This window comes from Polypterus senegalus, chromosome 10 (assembly GCF_016835505.1).
Source record: "Polypterus senegalus isolate Bchr_013 chromosome 10, ASM1683550v1, whole genome shotgun sequence".
In the NCBI taxonomy this organism is placed as follows: Eukaryota; Metazoa; Chordata; class Cladistia; order Polypteriformes; family Polypteridae; genus Polypterus; species Polypterus senegalus.
This window is the reverse complement of record NC_053163.1, coordinates 81538133-81557489: the sequence shown is the minus strand read 5'-3', so window position 1 is coordinate 81557489 and position 19357 is coordinate 81538133. Positions and strand designations below refer to the sequence as shown.

Genomic DNA, 19357 nt, shown 5'->3' with positions numbered 1-19357 from the left:
AGGGAAGGAGATGAAAAAGATAAAATGGGAGATCTACAGGAAAGGGAATCAAATGGGATATTTTAAGAAGTACAATTTTTATTCTCTGGGTTTTTATTTATTTTATTTTATTTTTATTTGTGTTTTCCCTCTCTATTACACTGTAATGCATCATATTCATGTTCTTTTAACATGTATTAATTGAATTTAACCCTGCAGAGCAAAAGAATATGTGTATTATTTATGGCTGTAAAGTAAAATTTTGTGCTTTAATATAAAAGATTGATCTGGAATGATATCTTCTGTTGGGCCCCACAAGTACCCTTTAAAAAATCATCACTTTTCCAAATTTATACAGTATTATGTGTTATTTCAAATGGTTAATCTTTTAAGCTATAGTGAATCATGAAAGTGTGACTGTCATAAAACTAAGAAAATTACTTTTCTTTATACATGGCTGGGTAAAATCTATGTTTAGTGTTTCTGCTTTACTTTGGGGGTGAGTTTCCTGAAAGCAAAGTAACACTTAGAATTTCCTAACTTGATCTTAAGATCAGTTGTTAATTTATAATGATACACTGTAACTAAGGTAGCATATTAAATCCTTCATAATCTGCGTGCTCCCCAAGCACTCATTAATCTCTAAGAACTTCTAAAGCTGAATACCTCTTGCATCAATCGTAGTGATGATACATTGAATTCATGTCATGACAATCCTCTGAACATTTAAAATGCTAAGGTTTATACATGAAAGATGATAGAATTTTTTGATGTAATGCATTTGTATTAAAACATTATGTAGATAAATTGTTAAAAGTACACATAAATGACATATATAAAGTGATAAAGCTTATAGCATCCATGCACAGGCATGATTTTGAGAGCATCCACAAGGGGGGCAGGAATGTTGGCTGAGCAAAGACAAGGGGTCAGCATAAGACAGTAAACAGTACATACTGTATGTGCAGGCATCACTTCGTCTTGTATCCACAACAGAGCTGGAATATCTAATGAAGAATGGCAACAAGAAACACAAAGAAAGAGGGACGTAAGATTTATCTAGTAAGGAGAGCTTCGTAGATGCATGACACAATAGAAATGGATCGACTTATTGTTCCATTAAGCCTGTTTTAATAAATGGACATTTCACTAGGCTAGTTTACTTAATAATTGCAAAATGTTAAGTTGGTAATATTTCAGTGTTCTTATTTGTTTTGACATTAGCTCATTGCATTTGATTTTGTAAAGCTGTAGGAAAAAAGAAAAGGAGAAGAATTAAGGGCTTGTTTGTTTTGGAAGAAATAATACAATTAAAAGAACCTCCTCAAAAGAATATCCATTTTCAAGTTGCCACTAGGCTGCCGAAGTGTAAAAGTAAAGGTGTCAGAGTAAAGTTAGGTTGTGATGTGTAGTCTTCCTCCCTTTTCCTTCTCACCCCAATTTTTATATTTTTCTCACTTCTGAAAAGGCAGCTGCCTTTTTGATCAATAACACTCTGTTGTTATCTAAAATAACAATAAGGTTGTCTTTCGAAAAGTATGGTTTTCTTTAACAACACATGTTGCCATCTATTTAACATGTCTCATTTAGTTACCAGTAACAGCACACTGCACAAATACACTTGACTTGAGCATTCATAGTTTTCATACTCTTTCTCTGTATTTTAACAATCGTTTGCTCAGAGGTTGATGCGCTTCTTTTCTCTGTCCTAGCAGCCCACTTCTTTTCTTCTTTCCTCGGCATCTTTTCATGTTAAAACTGATTAAGTCAGTGTTTGTGTTGCAATTACTTAGTATGTTTTTTAAATTTTTCACTTAAGCTGGTACTTAAATCATTCTTGAGGCAGATTAAAGACTTAAGGTATGAAGAGGTAGGGGAAGTGACGGCGAAGGTAGTAGGAATGAGAACGACGCCCATGTGCGTGTGCCGCATGGCTGCCCTGCTGGCCGCTGCCAAGAGTTGATTCTACTATAAACTAAAATAAAAAGAGGAATAATCTTGGATGTCAATCATCACCCCGAAAGCGGATAGTAGACGTCACGTAGTATATGTGTACCAAATTTCAGGTGAGTAGGTCAAATGGTTTGCGAACTACAGGTGATTTAAAATCCTTGACAGACAAACGAACAGCCACGGTAGTGTATTATATATAAAGATAACAATTTTTATTCCTTGTTTACTTCATATCACATTTTACGTTATCCCATTTATTCAACAAAAACATAATCCTATAGTGAAATTATTGTTAATCTTGTTTCAATCTACTTATAATACTTTTTTGTAGACTACTTCTGGGTCAGGCTTAACAAACTAGCTCTTCATACTCATTCGTAAAGTAGCCAAACAAGAGAGATTTTGGGAAACCTTTGAAAAAGTAACACATGTATTACACTTGTCCATCTTACAGCTGCTTGTTTCCCTTTAAGAGTAAACTATTTTGCGAAACTCATCCCTGACTGGGTGATATTTAGGTAAATAAGAAATTTGATATTTCCTGGGACAGTGACATACTGTACATCTGCTCTAGTTTAGGAGTCCCAGCTAATTCTTAGAAAATCTTTATTTGCACAATGTTTAGCATTTTAGACATTACTAATTTCTTATTGTAGTAACTTATTCAGACATTGAACTATAGACATTGTCACACACAAACCAATTAACTATACAGTACATAAGTGCACTATGTTTAATCACTAGTCGCATCATTTCTCTTGAAAACAGTCACAAGATCTGACCTATTAGAAAATCTATGATCACAAAGCTTTTACCGATGTGAAAGCATGCATTACTACGAATATTACTGTAACAATGTGTACTCCGTAAAGGATCACATGAAATTAAAAATACAATCCAGATGCTGAACAATCATGTTTCATGTGTGAAATGTTAACATTGCTAACTGGTTTTAATTAAAAATTTGCAGTTACTGGTTTGCATAGTATGAGGTGGTGGTCTTCCACTGGGGGATAATTGTTGATATATGTAATTCATTAACTATAGTATACTGATTAAGTAGCCTATACAATCAGAGTGGCCATGTTGTGAATGCTTCTAGTCCTATGGTATTTTTTTCTGTACTCTGAAATAACCAGCCAGACACACAATTAAAGTTTGGGGCAGCCACCTGTATAGTTTCCCAGGCTGCAAAAGGCTTAAGTTTGTGCACAATATGTACAGGTTAGAGTCCAAAACAGAACTGATCAAGTATGGAGGATGAGGTGCTTTAATAGGCGGTTCCAAGGAAGTGATGTCCTCGGGGACAAGGCAGGAAGTGACGTCTTTGGGGCATAATCAGACACAGGCAGGATTTCTCGTGTCTGGTCTGTGGAGAGAAAAGAGAGAGGTTCTGGCGTGGCGTGGAATTTTAGTTTTCTGGTCCCTTTGGTTGACTCCCAAGCGCACATGTGTGACAGTGCATACAGTGTGACTATGAGCTTTCTGATACAGGCATTATAACCAAGATCTTAGGTTTCCTGTTTATCAGGCATATTTCTTAGAGTTTTGCTTATGACTATTTTCAATCAAATGAAATGCTTTTTCAACCAGTGGTTTTGATCTTCTGACCATTGACTCATTGAATTTCAGTGCTAGACAGGAGCACATCAAACTTCAGAATGAGTATACACTAGATAATATTACAGCTTACCATTTTGAATGTTAATGCACATTTACAGATAGAAGTGCCATGAGCACATGCGATGGTTAAGTTGGAAACATATACATCAGTAGTATTTTTTTTCAATCAGCTCTTCTTAATGCAGCAGTTTTTGTTGTATATGTTGTACAAGATAAATATTATGGGAAACCTTGTGGGTCAGACCTTTATACTACTAATCTGTAGTTTCCTGGATGTCTTCAGAACCTTTTAAACTGGTTTTGGCCACCTTTCAAGTCCATACATCGGTCACCAGTAAGCACACATGGAACCATGTCTTCAGGTGGTCACTCTGACAATTATTCTCCCTCTAGACAGCCAAAAGATCTTCTTTTGTTCCCCTTTGTGCCTTTCCCTTTATTTGTTAAGATGCTTAGTTTTGTAGTACATTCTGTGGAATTTGCATGTTTTTTTGACAGCCCTAAGATCTATTAACTATTTTAATTTTGTGTCAATTAATGTAATTAAAGCAAATTAGTTTGTGCCATTCAGTGACGTCTTGTAGTCAAGTCTGCTTTGGCTACATGAGCTCAAACTTTTTATTTCTCTGACTATAGTGCTTGATTTCCTGGAGCTCCTTTAGACTTGTAATCTGTCAGAATTTTTTGGCTTATTGGAAATCACTTTTTACCTGAATGTCCCTAACCTCCAAAATTATTACAGTTTAGTTTCACTGCTGATATGCAAGTGCCACCCCTATATTATGTATCTTTAGAGAAATTAAATGTAGTAGATTACATACATTCTTTAGTATAAAGTTAGTTATTAATTACATTCCTGGTCTAACATACTATCATGAAGGTGAATATGGTTTGAAAAATGGATTTACTATTTATATTCTGCCTGTTGGGTGTTTTCAGTATGGTAACTTAACTGTATAGTCATTTTTCAATAAGCATGAAAGTCATTTTAAACAATTGTTTCCTTTTTAAAATGGGCTTCTAAGCAATACCAACAGATTTTTCTCTTAAGTTTTCAACTTTTTGCTCCATTTCAAAAAAAAAGTACAATTTTCTGGGTTTGTTCAACCTTTTGTTTTTTTCTAAACTTAATGCATATTCAATTGGTCTTTTCTCAGCAGTTTTCAAATCTGCAGTGCAATGCATGCAGGAAGACTCAGATTTATTTATTAGAACTGCCTTCCTGTTTGTGCACTCAATCAGATGCACTTAACAATATGGGTCTGACGTCCTGATGATTCCTATACGTACCTTTGGCTAGTAGTAAGGATTTAATCCGCTGTGACTTGCTGCTCAAGTGTATCAGTTTGCAGACACTTATTGATTTAGCCCTCTACTGGCCTCCATCCCACTGCATGTAGTCGGCTGTTGGAGTCCAAACCAATTTTATTCTTTTTTTTTTTAAGTTTATACTTGAACTCTCTCAAATTTCTTTGCTGGCTGAAAAACAATAATAACAGAGGACAAATGTGAATTTCAATAAATAGCTGAATCCTCAGCTGTCCGCAATAAGGCTTACATTCCGCTCACATACATACCTTAGGAGCGATATTGCTTAACAGAATATGTTGCCACTGGTAAGAGCCTTTTAATATTAGTCAGACACAGTCTACAATGTCAAGTGATATTAATCTTAATGATAACCACTAGTTTCCGTTCATTTCATGCACAAATGAATACTGCATATGCACTTGGCAATTTTTACATTCTTTGAGTCTTGTAATTCTCATGCTCTGTTCTCTGTCGGTGCTGTCGACTCAGATAACACCCTTGCTTTTGTCAGAATTGGAAAACAGATTCTGCCTGTTTATCACTCCAGTCTGAGGACTCAATTTAAATCTTGAAATGTGAATGTAAGAAACTAATTAATAAAAACAGTTTCTTATAATTCCTTTAAGAAAAATGTCTTGAGATCAGATATATTTGTATTATCATCTGTGCAGTTTTTGGGTGTCCAGATCCTTTGTTGAGTCTGCCTGGAGTAGAGGCTAAGGCAGTGGACATTACACCAGAAAACCGCCGGTTCAACCTTTGCATTCCTACTGATGGTGTGACCTTGAGTGAATCATTTCACGTGCCTATGGTCCTGCTGCAAAAGACATTTTGAACAGTTTCACTGAGGAGGTGATACAATAAAAGCATCAGCTCAGTGTTTGGAGAAAAAAAAAGTAATAGTAACTGCAGTCATCACAGAATGGCACTGAAGAGCAGTCAATTTTCTTTAATCTTTTAAGTTTAAAAATAATACTAACTGTAATATGAAACAATTAGGTGACTATTGTTTGTTTATTGGCATTGCAATTCAATCCTTTATTTTCAGTCCCTTGTTGTTGCTGCTTTTAGCATTCCTCTCATTGTTGAAAAAGAAATAAATAGATCCATGTTTTTAACGCCCTTGCTGATGTATTTCCCTTTAAATTACTTTATTGTTTTTGCTTTCTTTTCTTTACTTAAGTAATAGAATTTCACTGTTATTGTTTTTGTTATATCTCAAGAGGGCAATGGAAAGATTTGGATAAAATCATTGTTTTTTGCAATTTCAAGTGATTGGATTAACTGTATGTTTAGCTGGGCTTATGCTTTCTTACTAACTCAAAAGTATTAATTGAATGTATTGTTTATATTAAATACACCTTTATTAAGGACACATGTATTTACGTATTTGGTCTCATTACATTTTCATATAATATTGTATAAGCAGGCAGTGTGGTGTAATGGTTAAGACATTCTACCTGCCTGTGCTCCAATTGGAAAAATAAAATAAATGTAGCTAATTGTATCTCAAATACTGTAACTCACCTTGCTAAATGTGTCAGCTATCTAAATAATAGTAATATAGCAATTACTTATATAATAGACAGCCAAATCTAAATGCTAAAGAGAGTTTTCTTAAAAACAGTCATTGTATGATAGAACCTGTAAGAAAACAGACCAATAAGGAGGAAGGTTTGGTGATCCACCCCGTATATTGTCAACAGCAGTTATCAATCTCTCTCGAAAAAATGCCAGAGTAATTGCTGGTCTGGAGTCCAAAACAGGACTGACTCAGAACATGAGGTGGATAGGTTTTATAGGTGGTGGGCAGTAAAAGGCAAGGTCATGTGGGATGGGGCGGAAGTGAGGTGAGCAGGGAGGCATGGTCAGGAAGGGAGTGCAAGAGCTGAGGGTGTTTTAGCTGGGCTTCCTTTCTAGTGATCTGAGGAGAGGGATAAGAGACATTAGTCCACTTCGTCAACCCCTGACTTCACTTCTTGCCCTTAGTTAAGCCCTTAGACTGTCTCCCAAGTGCACATGTGTGACAAAGCGGATGACCCAGTAGTATGGACATTGTATGTTCTTCTAGTGTCTGGTTTTAGAGTTTCTCCAAATTTGTTACCTCCAGATAACTCCAGAATGTGTCATTATGACTGGTGATAGATGATGTCATTCACTGTGCTAATTCTTACCTGCAATTCTATACTGGAAAATGGTTGGAAAGATGTATCATACAATTTAAAATCTCTCTCTACATATATATATATATATATAAACTGCTCAAAAAAATTAAAGGAACACTTTGAAAACACATCAGATCTCAATGGGAAATAGAAATCCTCCTGGATATCTATACTGATATAGACTGGGTAATGTGTTAGGAACGAAAGGATGCCACATCGTTTGATGGAAATGAAAATGATCAACCTACAGAGCCCTGAATTCAAAGACGCACCAAAAATCAGAGTGAAAAAATTATGTGGCAGGCTAGTCCATTTTGCCAAAATTTAATTGCAGCAACTCAAAATTGTATGCAGCACTTTGTATGGCCCCTGTGTTCTTGTATACATGCCTGACAACATCGGTGCATGCTTCTAATGAGATGACAGATGGTGTTGTGGGGGATCTCCTCCCAGATCTGGACCAGGGCATCACTGAGCTCCTGGACAGTCTGAGGTGCAACCTGGTGGCATTGGATGGACCAAAACATAATGTCCCAGAGGTGTTCTATTGGATTTAGGTCAGGAAAGTGTGGTGGTCAGTCAATGGTATAAATTCCTTCATCCTCCAGGAACTGCCTGCATACTCTCACCACATGAGGCCAGGAATTGTCGTGCACCAGGAGCCACTCTCCCAGCATAGGGTCTGACAATGGGTTCAAGGATTTCATCCTGATACCTAATGGCAGCCAAGGTGCCTTTGTCAAGCCTGTAGCGGTCTGTGTGACCCTCCATGGATATGCCTCCCCAGACAATCATTAACCCACCACCAAACTGCTCGTGCTGAATGATGTTACAGGCAGCATAATGTTCTCCATGGCTTCTCCAGACCCTTTCACTTCTGTCACATGCTCAGGGTGAACCTGCTCTCATCTGTAAAAGCACAGGGCACCAGTGGTGCATCTGCCAATTCTGGTATTCTATGGCGAATGCCAATCGAGCTGCATGCTGCTGGGCAGTGAGCTCAGGGCCCATTAGAGGACATGGGGCCCTTGGGTCACCCTCATGAAGTCTTTCTGGTTGTTTGGTCAGAGACATTCACACCAGTGGCCTGCTGGAGGTCATTTTGTAGGGCTCTGGCAGTGCTCATCCTGTTCCTCCTTGCCCAAAGGAGCTGATACTGGTGCTGCTGATGGGTTATGGACCTTCTATGGCCCTCTCCAGCTCTCCTAGAGTAACTGCTTGTCTCCTAGAATCTCCTCCATGCCCTTGAGACTGTGCAGGAGACACAGCAAACCTTCTGGCAATGACACGTATTGATGTGCCATCTTGGAGAAGTTGGACTACCTGTGCAACCTCTGTAGGGTCCAGGTATCACCTCATGCTACCAGTAGTGACACTGACTGTAGCCAAATGCAAAACTAGTGAAGAAACAGTCAGAAAAGATGAGGAGGGAAAAATGTCAGTGGCCTCCACCTGTTAAACCATTCCTGTTTTGGGGTCATCTCATTGTTGCCCTCTAGTGCATCTGTTGTTAATTTCATTAACACCACAGCAGCTGAAACTGATTAACAACCCCTCTGCTACTTAACTGACCAGATTAATATCCCATAAGTTTCATTGACTTTATGCTATACTCTGATTAAAAATTGTTCCTTTAATACTTCTGAGCAGTATATATATATATATATATATATATAAAATCCAGTGTATGTCTGTCTGTATGACTGTCCGCTTTTCACGAGAGAACTACTTAACGGATTTGGATCGGGTTTTTTTTCTGTAATCTGCTTGAACATTCCAGTTGATTTTGTGACTTCTGTCATTGCACTAAGTATCATAGTTGCTTGCAGGAGCAATTTATTTGTGCTAAGCCAAGACAGGCTGTGGGTCAAGGGGAGGGAGAGTCAGGAGTAGGGAGCTGTGCGGGGGCCCTCCTGACTTCTTCGCTAGCTTCCATTTGTGTTGGTCTACCTTTCACTATGTTTTTGGAGTATACCTTGCCTCTGTTTACCTAGCGATACCTGTTTGTTTATTGATTTTTAAAGTTTGTTCTGTTTCACTACTACACGGGAAGAACCGCGGGCGACAGCTAGTACTGTATAAAACTGAGTGTGATATTTATAGAAAAGACACAATTTTGGTATGTGGATGTACCTTTTAATACTCAAATATTTTGCATCACGTTAATAATTTCTACCAGCTTGAATTGCATCAGGATGGACTTTCTGCCACATTTCTTTGGAACATCCTTACAGCTCTTCCTGCTGCGGGTGCAGCTTAACAAAGCGATGTAGCAAAATACTGCATAAACAGGATTCCAAACTAGCATAGCAAAAGTATTTTTCATAAAAGAAACTACAGCATGCTGCATCTGTCTTTCATATTGCAGCAGAGCCAACATAGTCAATTTGCTTACCTTGAATTAAAAAGATCTGTTGAACAAGGGTGTAGTGCAATGTCAATAGAAACTGTTGTGAACCATCAGAAAGTTCCCTTCACCGCTTTATGTTGAGGCACCTGACATAGCAGCCGGCTTCTAAATATTGTAAGGTACTTTTGTGTTTGCTTGTACTACTCCATGTGTCTTTAACTTTATCTTTCTTTTGTATGTTTTCTAAAATGGTTGCATTTTATTTCAATAATATAATAATACCTTAGCATCCGACTCAGAGTATGTATACATAACCTTGTCTCTGACTTTTTTCGGATGCTAGGTGCCCCTTTACACCCAACAGACAGACAGTTAGGACACCAGGTAAAAGCACCAAGAAGATATTTTAATTATTTTCTTCTTGAACAGTGCCCTTTAAGCACCACAGCCAAAAAACACACGCAAGTAAATCACAAATACACAATACTCTTTCTCACTCTTTCTCCTCCAATCCTCCCAGCAAGCGTTGTCCACCTCCACCCGACTCAGGCCACGCCAACTTAAGTTTTTCTTCAGCCCGGAAGTAATTCTTGGCTTCCATTCCCGTGAACTTCTAGCACTTCCTGGCTATGTAGAAAATTAGAGTCCCAAGGTCTCCCTGCAGCATCTCCTGGCGGCACCCACGGTACCCTGCAGGGCTGTGAAGCCGAACTCCAGATCCCATTGTGCTCTGCTATGTTGCAGGGAAATCACCATCTAGCGTCCCTGGGGAGGCAGTGTCCCAAAGTAGCTACCTTCCCTCATCTTTCGTCTCTTTGGGTGTCCCGGCTGAGTTGAGCTGCCGGCCGTCCATCACACTCCTTTTTAATATTTTCACCAAAGATCTAATTATTTTGGATTATTTTTTACCCAGATGTTTTGACCCTGAGGCTGAATTCAACTGTTCAGTAAATGTGGTTGTATTAACTTATTGATTCCATATCTAACAAATGCAAGATATATGAAGTCTAGATTATAGACTAGTTTAAAAGAAATTAGACTAAATTATAGAAGAAGAATACAAGTATAAACAGATTTAAAGAAGGTGAGGGCATACTTGCATTGATCTACATAAAATCACTCCTCCATAGCAATAGTTGCCTGCCAAACTCCTCCAGAAAGCTTCTAGATTATCTTCAATTGTACTTCCCAACCTTTTGAGACTCTTTTTGCTTCCACTGTGCCCTCTTCTGTATTTGTCAAGTGCTTTAGATCCACACATCTGTAGCTCTCACTTCTGTATAAGTGATTTGTCAATATTTGCATGAATAAAAAGGTGTCTTTGGTCGAATAATACGAACCTGTGAACATATGACATTCTTTTTGTATCTGCATATGATGTGTAATAAAAATAATTAGTTAGACTTAAGGAATGTTAACCTTATTAACACAATTTGTCTAAAATGATATGCTCATATTGATTATTAAAACTAAAATGTGTTGAGATTTGTTGAGAAAGCCAACATGAGCAAACAAATGTTTTAGTTATTATTCTGTGTATTTCTTTGTTTTTTATAAGTGACTTTTTTATTAATGCTTTAGTCATTTTTGCAGTTATGGGAAAAGTCCAAATGGTGGAGTTAGACATCAACAATAATAAACAGAAGTAATCATGTTAGGATAAGAATATATTTGGTATGAGATCTGTGTAATGTTATGGGAAAGTTTTCCAGAATATCATGATCAATTGTGTTCATTTTTAGAGAAGTTAATTTTTATTGTTACATAATTTGGTTTTAGAAATTCTAGAAGTTGGATAAGTCTATAAATAGAAATGCAATCTTTTTATCATTATTAAGCATGCTACCACTTAGCAGTGCACTATACATTAATCACAAAAGTAGCATAGCTACAAAATGTACCATAAACACCAAATATTACTTTGTAATATTTAAACTTAATTGTAAACCTTTATGCAATTTATGCAAAGAAGTATGCCTATACAGTAAATAGCATTTTTGTTCAAATTCCAGTTATCCTTAGTCAGTAACACTCTGCATTCTACACTACTAATTTTAGGCATCTAACATTATAATTTTTCCTCAGACACAGAGCATACACATTCAAATGAGCAACAAGATGGTTCAAGAAAAAAATAAAGAAGAAGTAGAATAAGAATCGGTACCATTTAAGTGTAATGAGCATTTAGTACTAGTACTTCCAAAAAAAAATAATGTACATATTTTAAGAGGATTTTATATACCGAATCAGCCATACATTCACATATTTTGAACTCCGTACATACACCTTAATAAAAAATTGACCTGACAATTTGCTGCATGACCAGGAGGAAAGTGAAGGTTATATGTGCTTGAGCTACCAACATATTGTATGACACTGTCTATATGGTTTGATTTGTCTGTCCCTTATGACAAATTGTATTGAAACCATTACACTTGAGATGAGATATTATGACCCTCTAATGCTTTCTCTTTAGAAATGTGATATTTCTAAGCTGTGTAAGGCAGCTGTCCCTATGAACGTTCTAGTGTAGAATGTATGCTTGTTATTAGAGGTCAAGGTTATGACTCAGACGACATCTGTCATGCCACTGCAGTCACTTCTTGATGTGATGGTGCTTGTCTCAAGGAAAAAAAAAGTACAATGAAACATTTTGTACAGCTTGTCCTTTGTACCGTATATCCTACCATGTAAAGTGAAGAAATTAAAAGAATTATTATTGTGTGTGCATGTATACATATTAATTGATTGATTAGTATCTTTATTGCCTTTCATGAGACGTTGCTCACTGCATATAAGATTTAGCTAATTTCAGAACTTTTAATGTAAAATAAGTGGTTGCCCGCTATGACCTGGTATGAGAAACTATGGCATCGAAGGACTTTTTTTATGATTTTTATGATTGTATGTCAAAACGTTACGTATTCCATACAACTGAAGCAGCCTTACAGAGCAGGTTCACCATAACTGTGCCAAGTCTGTACTATTTTTTTATTTTTTTTTTGTGATTTCATCTTTAAGCTTGGCTCAGTATAATGAAAGAACAGAAATCCACTCTGGTCTGTCCCTCCTTTGGGTGGTTAAAGACTGCTTACGATATATATATAAGTATACAACATATCATGATAAGGCCATTAGAGAGATTAATAATTTCTGAAGCACTGTATGTGCTCGACTTGTGGTGTTATGCCAAGCTTTCTTTGTAAACTTCCTATGGCATGAGCCTCGGATAAACTGGCCTGGTTATCCTGAGCTTTACTGCACATGTTTATAGTTGGAGTCTGATGAGAGATATATAGCGGGATTACAAATACCATATACAGTATACTACTCGTTTATAAGTAGGGTCTTGAAACCCAAACAATCGATTATAAAGTCAGACCCTGACTTATACACCCGTTCAAAAATACGACACTTAATTTTTTTTTTTAACATCTTCTTGCTCGCTCTAATCTTGCATCAGTTTCTCAGACACATCAAAATGTGCAGCAGCAGCGCAGTTAACAATTTCTTTCACCACTTCAACGACTTTTAAGTTAAAACCAGCTTCATATTTTCTTCTGCTTGAACACTCTGTCGTAGATAAGGGATACTCTTACAATAAAGGTTTATGAGGGTGTGAGATACAAAAAACACAAAACAGTGCAAACGTCACTTCAGAATACTTTGGGTATTACCGTGTGGTTACGTATGCACAATACATAGGAAAAAAAGGCAGTATGCTCTGTGGTTACACTCTCAGGTGGGTGTTAACATATCATAATCTGTTGGACTAATAGCGTGAGTTTTCCACAGTTGACTTATCGACCGACATTATAAAATACCAGAAATTATATGGTCAAATCAAGCCCCAAATTGTCCGCGAGAGAAGTTAAACGCAAGTATATATGCTATTTCACTGAATTTTCAAGTAAGATATATTAGCCTCAGAGTTAATGACAATAATTTTAAGAGTGAGGAATCTGTTTGTATTTTGCTGTTCAGTTTTCACAGCACCTATTGGTTTCATGGATATACAAACCTTCATCTAATTGATTTTGCAGTTTTCTTTCATCCTATATTGTTTACAGCTATGTACATCCATATTGCAGTAGAGCACACACCTACAAATTCTCTGTTTACGCCCTGAGATATTTATATGAAGTTAATCTGTCTTGTTCTTAATGATTGTACCGAATGCTGACCATTAAATACTATTGGCCTGGATGAATGTCCTAGTTCTAACCCATGTACTTTTCTGGCACTTTATCTACTTTTGTGTAGTTTCATGTAGGTTTTCTATAATTTTTTCTTGTACACTCCTGACTGAAGAGAGGTTACAGATTTGAAAATAAAAGCAAACTGTCTTGGTGTTTGAATTGTTTTTTTGTCTGATTTTTAAGATAGATATTACTTGAATTGAAATTGAATGACTTGTGGAAATGAAGATATCATTTTTCAAAGGAAGTTTAAATCAGGTACAGAAGATTGACCTGTGATGCTTCAGATCTGGTGCTTTGGCAATTGTGGGTGTAGTACACATGTTATATTGAACACTTGAATGCATTAGTGTTTAAATTACTTTAAGCAAGAAAGACAGATCAAATATATGTGTGACATTTTTCTAAATAAAGGAGTCAAACAAAGGAAGATAAATTCAGGAATGTCTCCTAAGAAGTATGTTGAAGTCAAAAAATAAAACATTAGCTACCTATTCAGTATTATAATACACAGAATAAATTGTGTTTCCAGCACATAACATATTTGAAGAATGATGCCTTGATTCGAGTACTTTGTTCTAATGATCCAAGTTGGGTCTCACATTTCATTGAAGACTTTCTAAATATTTCAGTGTTAACATTGATTGAATTCTTAATACTCTGCATTTCACGTAAAGCCACTGCTTCAATAATTCTCATTTGCTTAGCAGCTTCTTTCTTAGCAGTTGTATTTTATGATAATTGTAGCACATAATCTTTTGATATTTATGAATGTGATACAACAAATCATGGCATGATTGATAATCAAGAATGTTACATTTAGACTTAAATTTTAAATATCAGCTGAAATTTATATTTTTTTGTTAGATATTTTAATTTGTTAAGTCTTTTAAATGCTGTTAGTTTTTTTTTTCTTTATTTTTAACAGGTTTATTTCAGGAAAGTAATCTAGTATACAATCAAGCAGATACAGTTTGCAGAATGTATACAACAAACAACTTCAAAATCAGTCTAGAAAAGAAGTCATATAATTACAAATAAAGGAGACTAGGAAACAAAAAAGCAAAATTTGACAAAGCAACAATTCAGCCTTTGCCTGAGTGAAACATGATAACCAAAAGCATAGGGGAAAGTGTTAGATAGATAGATGGATGGATGTTTTCACTATCTATCTATCTATCTATCTATCTATCTATCTATCTATCTATCTATCTATCTATCTATCTATCTATCTATCTATCTATCTATCTATCTATCTATCTATCTATCTATCTATCTATCTATCTATCTATCTATCTATCTATCTATCTATCTATCTATCTATCTTTTTCCCCTGTGTGAATACTTGTTCTAAAAAAAGTTTGTTTAATCAAGTCTTGCCATGTTTTTAAAAAGTTTTGAACAGAGTCTCTAAGTGAGGATTTGATTTTTTGCAATTTCATATAATATAGAACTTCAGTTACCCTCTGCCTTATAAAAGGTGGGTTGGGGTTCTTCCAGTTGAGCAAGATAAGCTTCTGTGCTAGTACTGTGGCATATGTAATTACAGTTTGTCCTTCTCCACTTTAGGCCCATCCCGGAGTACACCAGACAGAGCTGTTAATGTGTCAGGAGTAATTGTGACACCAAGGCTTTCTGATAGGCATTCAAAGATTTTTGACAAAATTAAAAAGTTAATTTGGTCCACTCCCAGAACATGTGGACTAGTGAAGTTGGAGCTAGTTTTTGAAAATTTGAACCAAGATACAGTAAATTAGAAACATTTAAGTTGAATTATTGTGAATACTTTGCACAGATAGACCTAGAGTGTATTCTATATATGGCTGACCTCCACTGCTTTTCTGAAATGTTAATTTGAAAAACACATTTCCCACTGTATCTTAGGATTGCTGAAATGAAGATTCTTTGAGGAGTTTTTATATTGTTAAGATGCTCTCAGAGTCTTCAGTGCTATAGAAATGAATGGGAGGTGTAGAAAATGGGGTATGTTTCTTATAACAAAAGAAATCAGGAATCAATAACTTCATCTACATCCTACTGAAACCACTTTGGACAGTTTTGGCTTTTGTATGTTTACATTAAGTTTAATAACATCATACTGTTTCTATTAAATGAGCTGTCTAGGTAAAATGTAGATACCTAATCTATGTATATACAGTATGTTTATATATGTATGTATATACATTTTACCTAGACAGCCCATTTAGTTGAAACAGTTTGATGTTAGATCTGGTTGTTCTGTTGTCAACCTTAATGTATACATATATGAATATCCATCCATCCATCCATCCATCCATCCTCTTCCGCTTATCCGGGGTTGGGTTGCGGAGACCCAAATCACACTGCACCCAACCTCCTTGGCCCCTCCCATAGGTGGTGAGCCCATGGGAAGGAGGACCCACGTTAGGCCGGGCACAGCCCGGCCACCAGGCGCTCACCATTGAGATATATGAATATTTTAATTAGAAAACTTTTTTTCTGATAAGAGTGGTGGTTTGTTTTGCACTTTAGTTTTTTTTGCTTAACAAAATCTGGTTGATTTTGTATTTAGTGTACTTACATTTATTAGAAATTATTTAATGTTAATAATTCAAATAAATGTGGTATATCTTTGTTTTTTTTATTAATCTGTGGAAAGCACCTTGAGTTGCATGTACATGTATGATAAGATGCTATAGTAATAAAGTTATTATTATTATTAACTTTTGAAAATAATGGAAAAATTGTATTGCGGTGAAGATAAATTTGAAACGTAATTGTTTGTAAGATTCAAATATAATATATATATATATATATATATATATATATGTATATATATACAGTTTTCTAAGTGTCTCAGTGATTGAATACTGTGTTGGTTTAAGAGGGTTGAAAAAACTGATTATCATGTAGAGTAGCAACAGGTAGCTTCTGCCTTGAAGTGTGTCCTGCATTGATTCCATGTTCTGAGTGATTAGTAAATGACCGGATTATTGGTATATTGACTGAAGTTTGAATTTATTGGGGCAAACAGCAGGGCATTTAAAGAAGCACAGTAAGATTTAATTTCTATTGCTGACCAGGCTGGTGTAAATTCATTTCTTTGTGATGACTTCAGGTCTTTATAATAATGTGTAAATTTTCCACCCTTCTGCTTTAGGTCTTTGTTGAGTTGCCTTTTGAATGTATGGATGTCTCAAATTTCAGATAAATAATGTTATAATTGACTGCTTAAAGAATGATTTGTTGATGTATATAAGGATAATAAAAATAGAAGCTTAGGAAGGATGTTCATCTTGATAGTATTGATTCTCCTTGCTAATGTGAGATGAAGGGTAGATCATCATTTAGTATCTTGTTTGATTTTGTTGTTAGAAAAACTGTATTGAAAAAGATCTATATATTTACTTGTGATTTTTACCCAAGATATTTAAATGGCTTTGACGGAATCAACAGAAAGATTTCCAGTGTATTATTTTGTGCTAGAGAGATCACTTAAAAAAATCATACTTCTATTCAAATTAATTTTGACTCTAGATGTCTTTTAAAATTTTACAAATAGGTTAAGGACTAATGGTAAAGATGTTTGTGGGTCTACTGTATAAAGTATCATATCTGTATATAGTGATATTTCCTGTTCAAGTCCTTCTCTGATAATTGCATTTATCTATTATGTATTTCAAATATGAATAACCGATGGCTTAATCACAACTGTAAAAAGCAATGGTGACAGAGGGCATCCTTGTCGAGTACCATGTTCTAGTTTGAAGTAGTCTGAGTTCATGTTTAATTTTCGTTGAATTTATTTTTCCAGAGCTACATAAAACATTGAGATGAAATGAATACATTCTCCTATATTATTTGAATAATCATTTTCATCAGTTAGTTTTGAATATACTTCTTTATTTTACATAACCAATATTGTATTTTTGTGTACTTTTCATTTAAACACCCTGTTTGTGGTAATTTGGTTATACAGATAAACAAATCAACGCTACTTTAATATAATTGTAATGATTGAAATAATATTAAACATTAAAATGCATTGTCTTAATGTGTGTATGTATATGTACAATGTAAATAATGAATGTATTCATTAATTCATTTATTTATTTACAAATGTAGTATATGCTTAATTACACCAAACATGGTTGTATGTTGGTACAATATATGTGTGTGTACATATACACTTACATTCATATGCTTCCTTTATAAATTATTCATGGTACTATATTTATGAAGACAAAATTCTTGTCAAAGTAGTAATTTGACGCCCTCAGGATCCTACAGAGTGACACATCGTGTAATCAACCTCTCATTTCTGTCCTGCCATAGGGTGCTCTTGTCCAGTGTAAAGTGAGGAAAATGATCAGTCTGGAGTCTCCTCTCTGTGTGTAGCATTTAAATGATTGTTTGACTTACAAGAACTAAAGGAAACTAGCCAAGACGGATTTGGACAGTTGCTTTCAGAGTCTCTTCTCTGCAATGATTTGCAACAGTATGAAACTGAGCACATAGAAAGGCAGGAACAGTTGTACTCCTACAGCATTAACTAATGAAAATTTCACAGTAAATTATTTTGTAGTTCTGTGCCTTGTTCCTGAAAATAAAATATGTTCAATGTTTTATTGATATTGTCTATATGTTTAAGTTATAAAAAGGTGTTGGACAAAAAGAAATTATTGTAATTTATGTTTTGTGATTAGCTACTTTTGTCCTTCAAGTAGGCAGTCTACTGAATCTGACGTTTCTGATTGTGACTGGGAGCTGCTGTGGTCTGCATTGCCTTTACATACTGCCAGTTGCACTAGTTGACCACATTTTATAGGGATTTCAAAGTTTTAAAGTTTTACAGACCGCTTTCTTTAAAGCTTCTCTAGCAGGAGAGTTTATAGTTTGGTGGGTTTGTGTTTAGCTTTTTGCCAATGTTTTGAGTATGGTGTGACCTAAATAATTGAAATCTTCATCATTTCTGTTTACAGTTAATGGATGGGGTTTGCTTCCATATGGTCTAATAAATTTAGAATTAGAGAATATAGATTTTATAAATGATCTTTTACTTTGCTCCTTGTTTACTTTCTGAACTTCTTCATGTAGTTCAGAGTTTCAGGTACCCGAATCTAGGAGTCAATCCCAAAATGGAGGACCAGTCCATTGTAGGGCCAACATGCACACACACAACTTATACATGTTCAAGACAAATTTAGAGTGTCTAGTTAACAGAATTTTCACATTTTAAGCATATACCAGGAAAACTGCAGTCCCTTGAAAAAAAAAAAAAAAGCAGAAACCACACAGTGACCAGGCTGGGATTTTATTACCCGATTCTGGGGTTATTAAAAGCCAGTGCTAAACACCACACTACTCCACATCCCAGTTTGCCACTTTCTATTCTATTAAATGCAAAATGCTACATAATAAACGTGCCATTTGACATTATTGAATGAGTTAATGCTGCATATTGAATCATCTGTTGAGAGTACAGGTATAATTTACAGTTTCATACCATTTCACTCAGTCCTCCTGTTGTGAGAGCATTTAAGGAGAAACCGATTTTAGATACTTATACTGTTTTGTTTAAGAATTTAGAGGATGCTTGCTAATACTCTGAAAGCTAAAATTATGCTTCAACAATAAATTCATTATGTTTACACATTAAATGGTTTTTAGCCTACATTTGCCAAGGTCCCTACTTACACAACATACCTAAAGAGTATAATAGGAATGGGCAGATCATCTAGACCTCGGCCCACTTTTGTAAGCCACTCTGTTTTATTTTCCACCCTAAATTAACTTTT

At 35.5% G+C, this 19357-nt stretch overlaps 1 protein-coding gene across 8 annotated transcripts in view; it reads left to right on the top strand.

Annotated features, from left to right (window-relative positions):
• Nucleotides 1-19357, top strand: part of diaph2 (diaphanous-related formin 2) — a 1278655-nt gene that overhangs the window by 460678 nt on the left and 798620 nt on the right. The window lies entirely within an intron of this gene.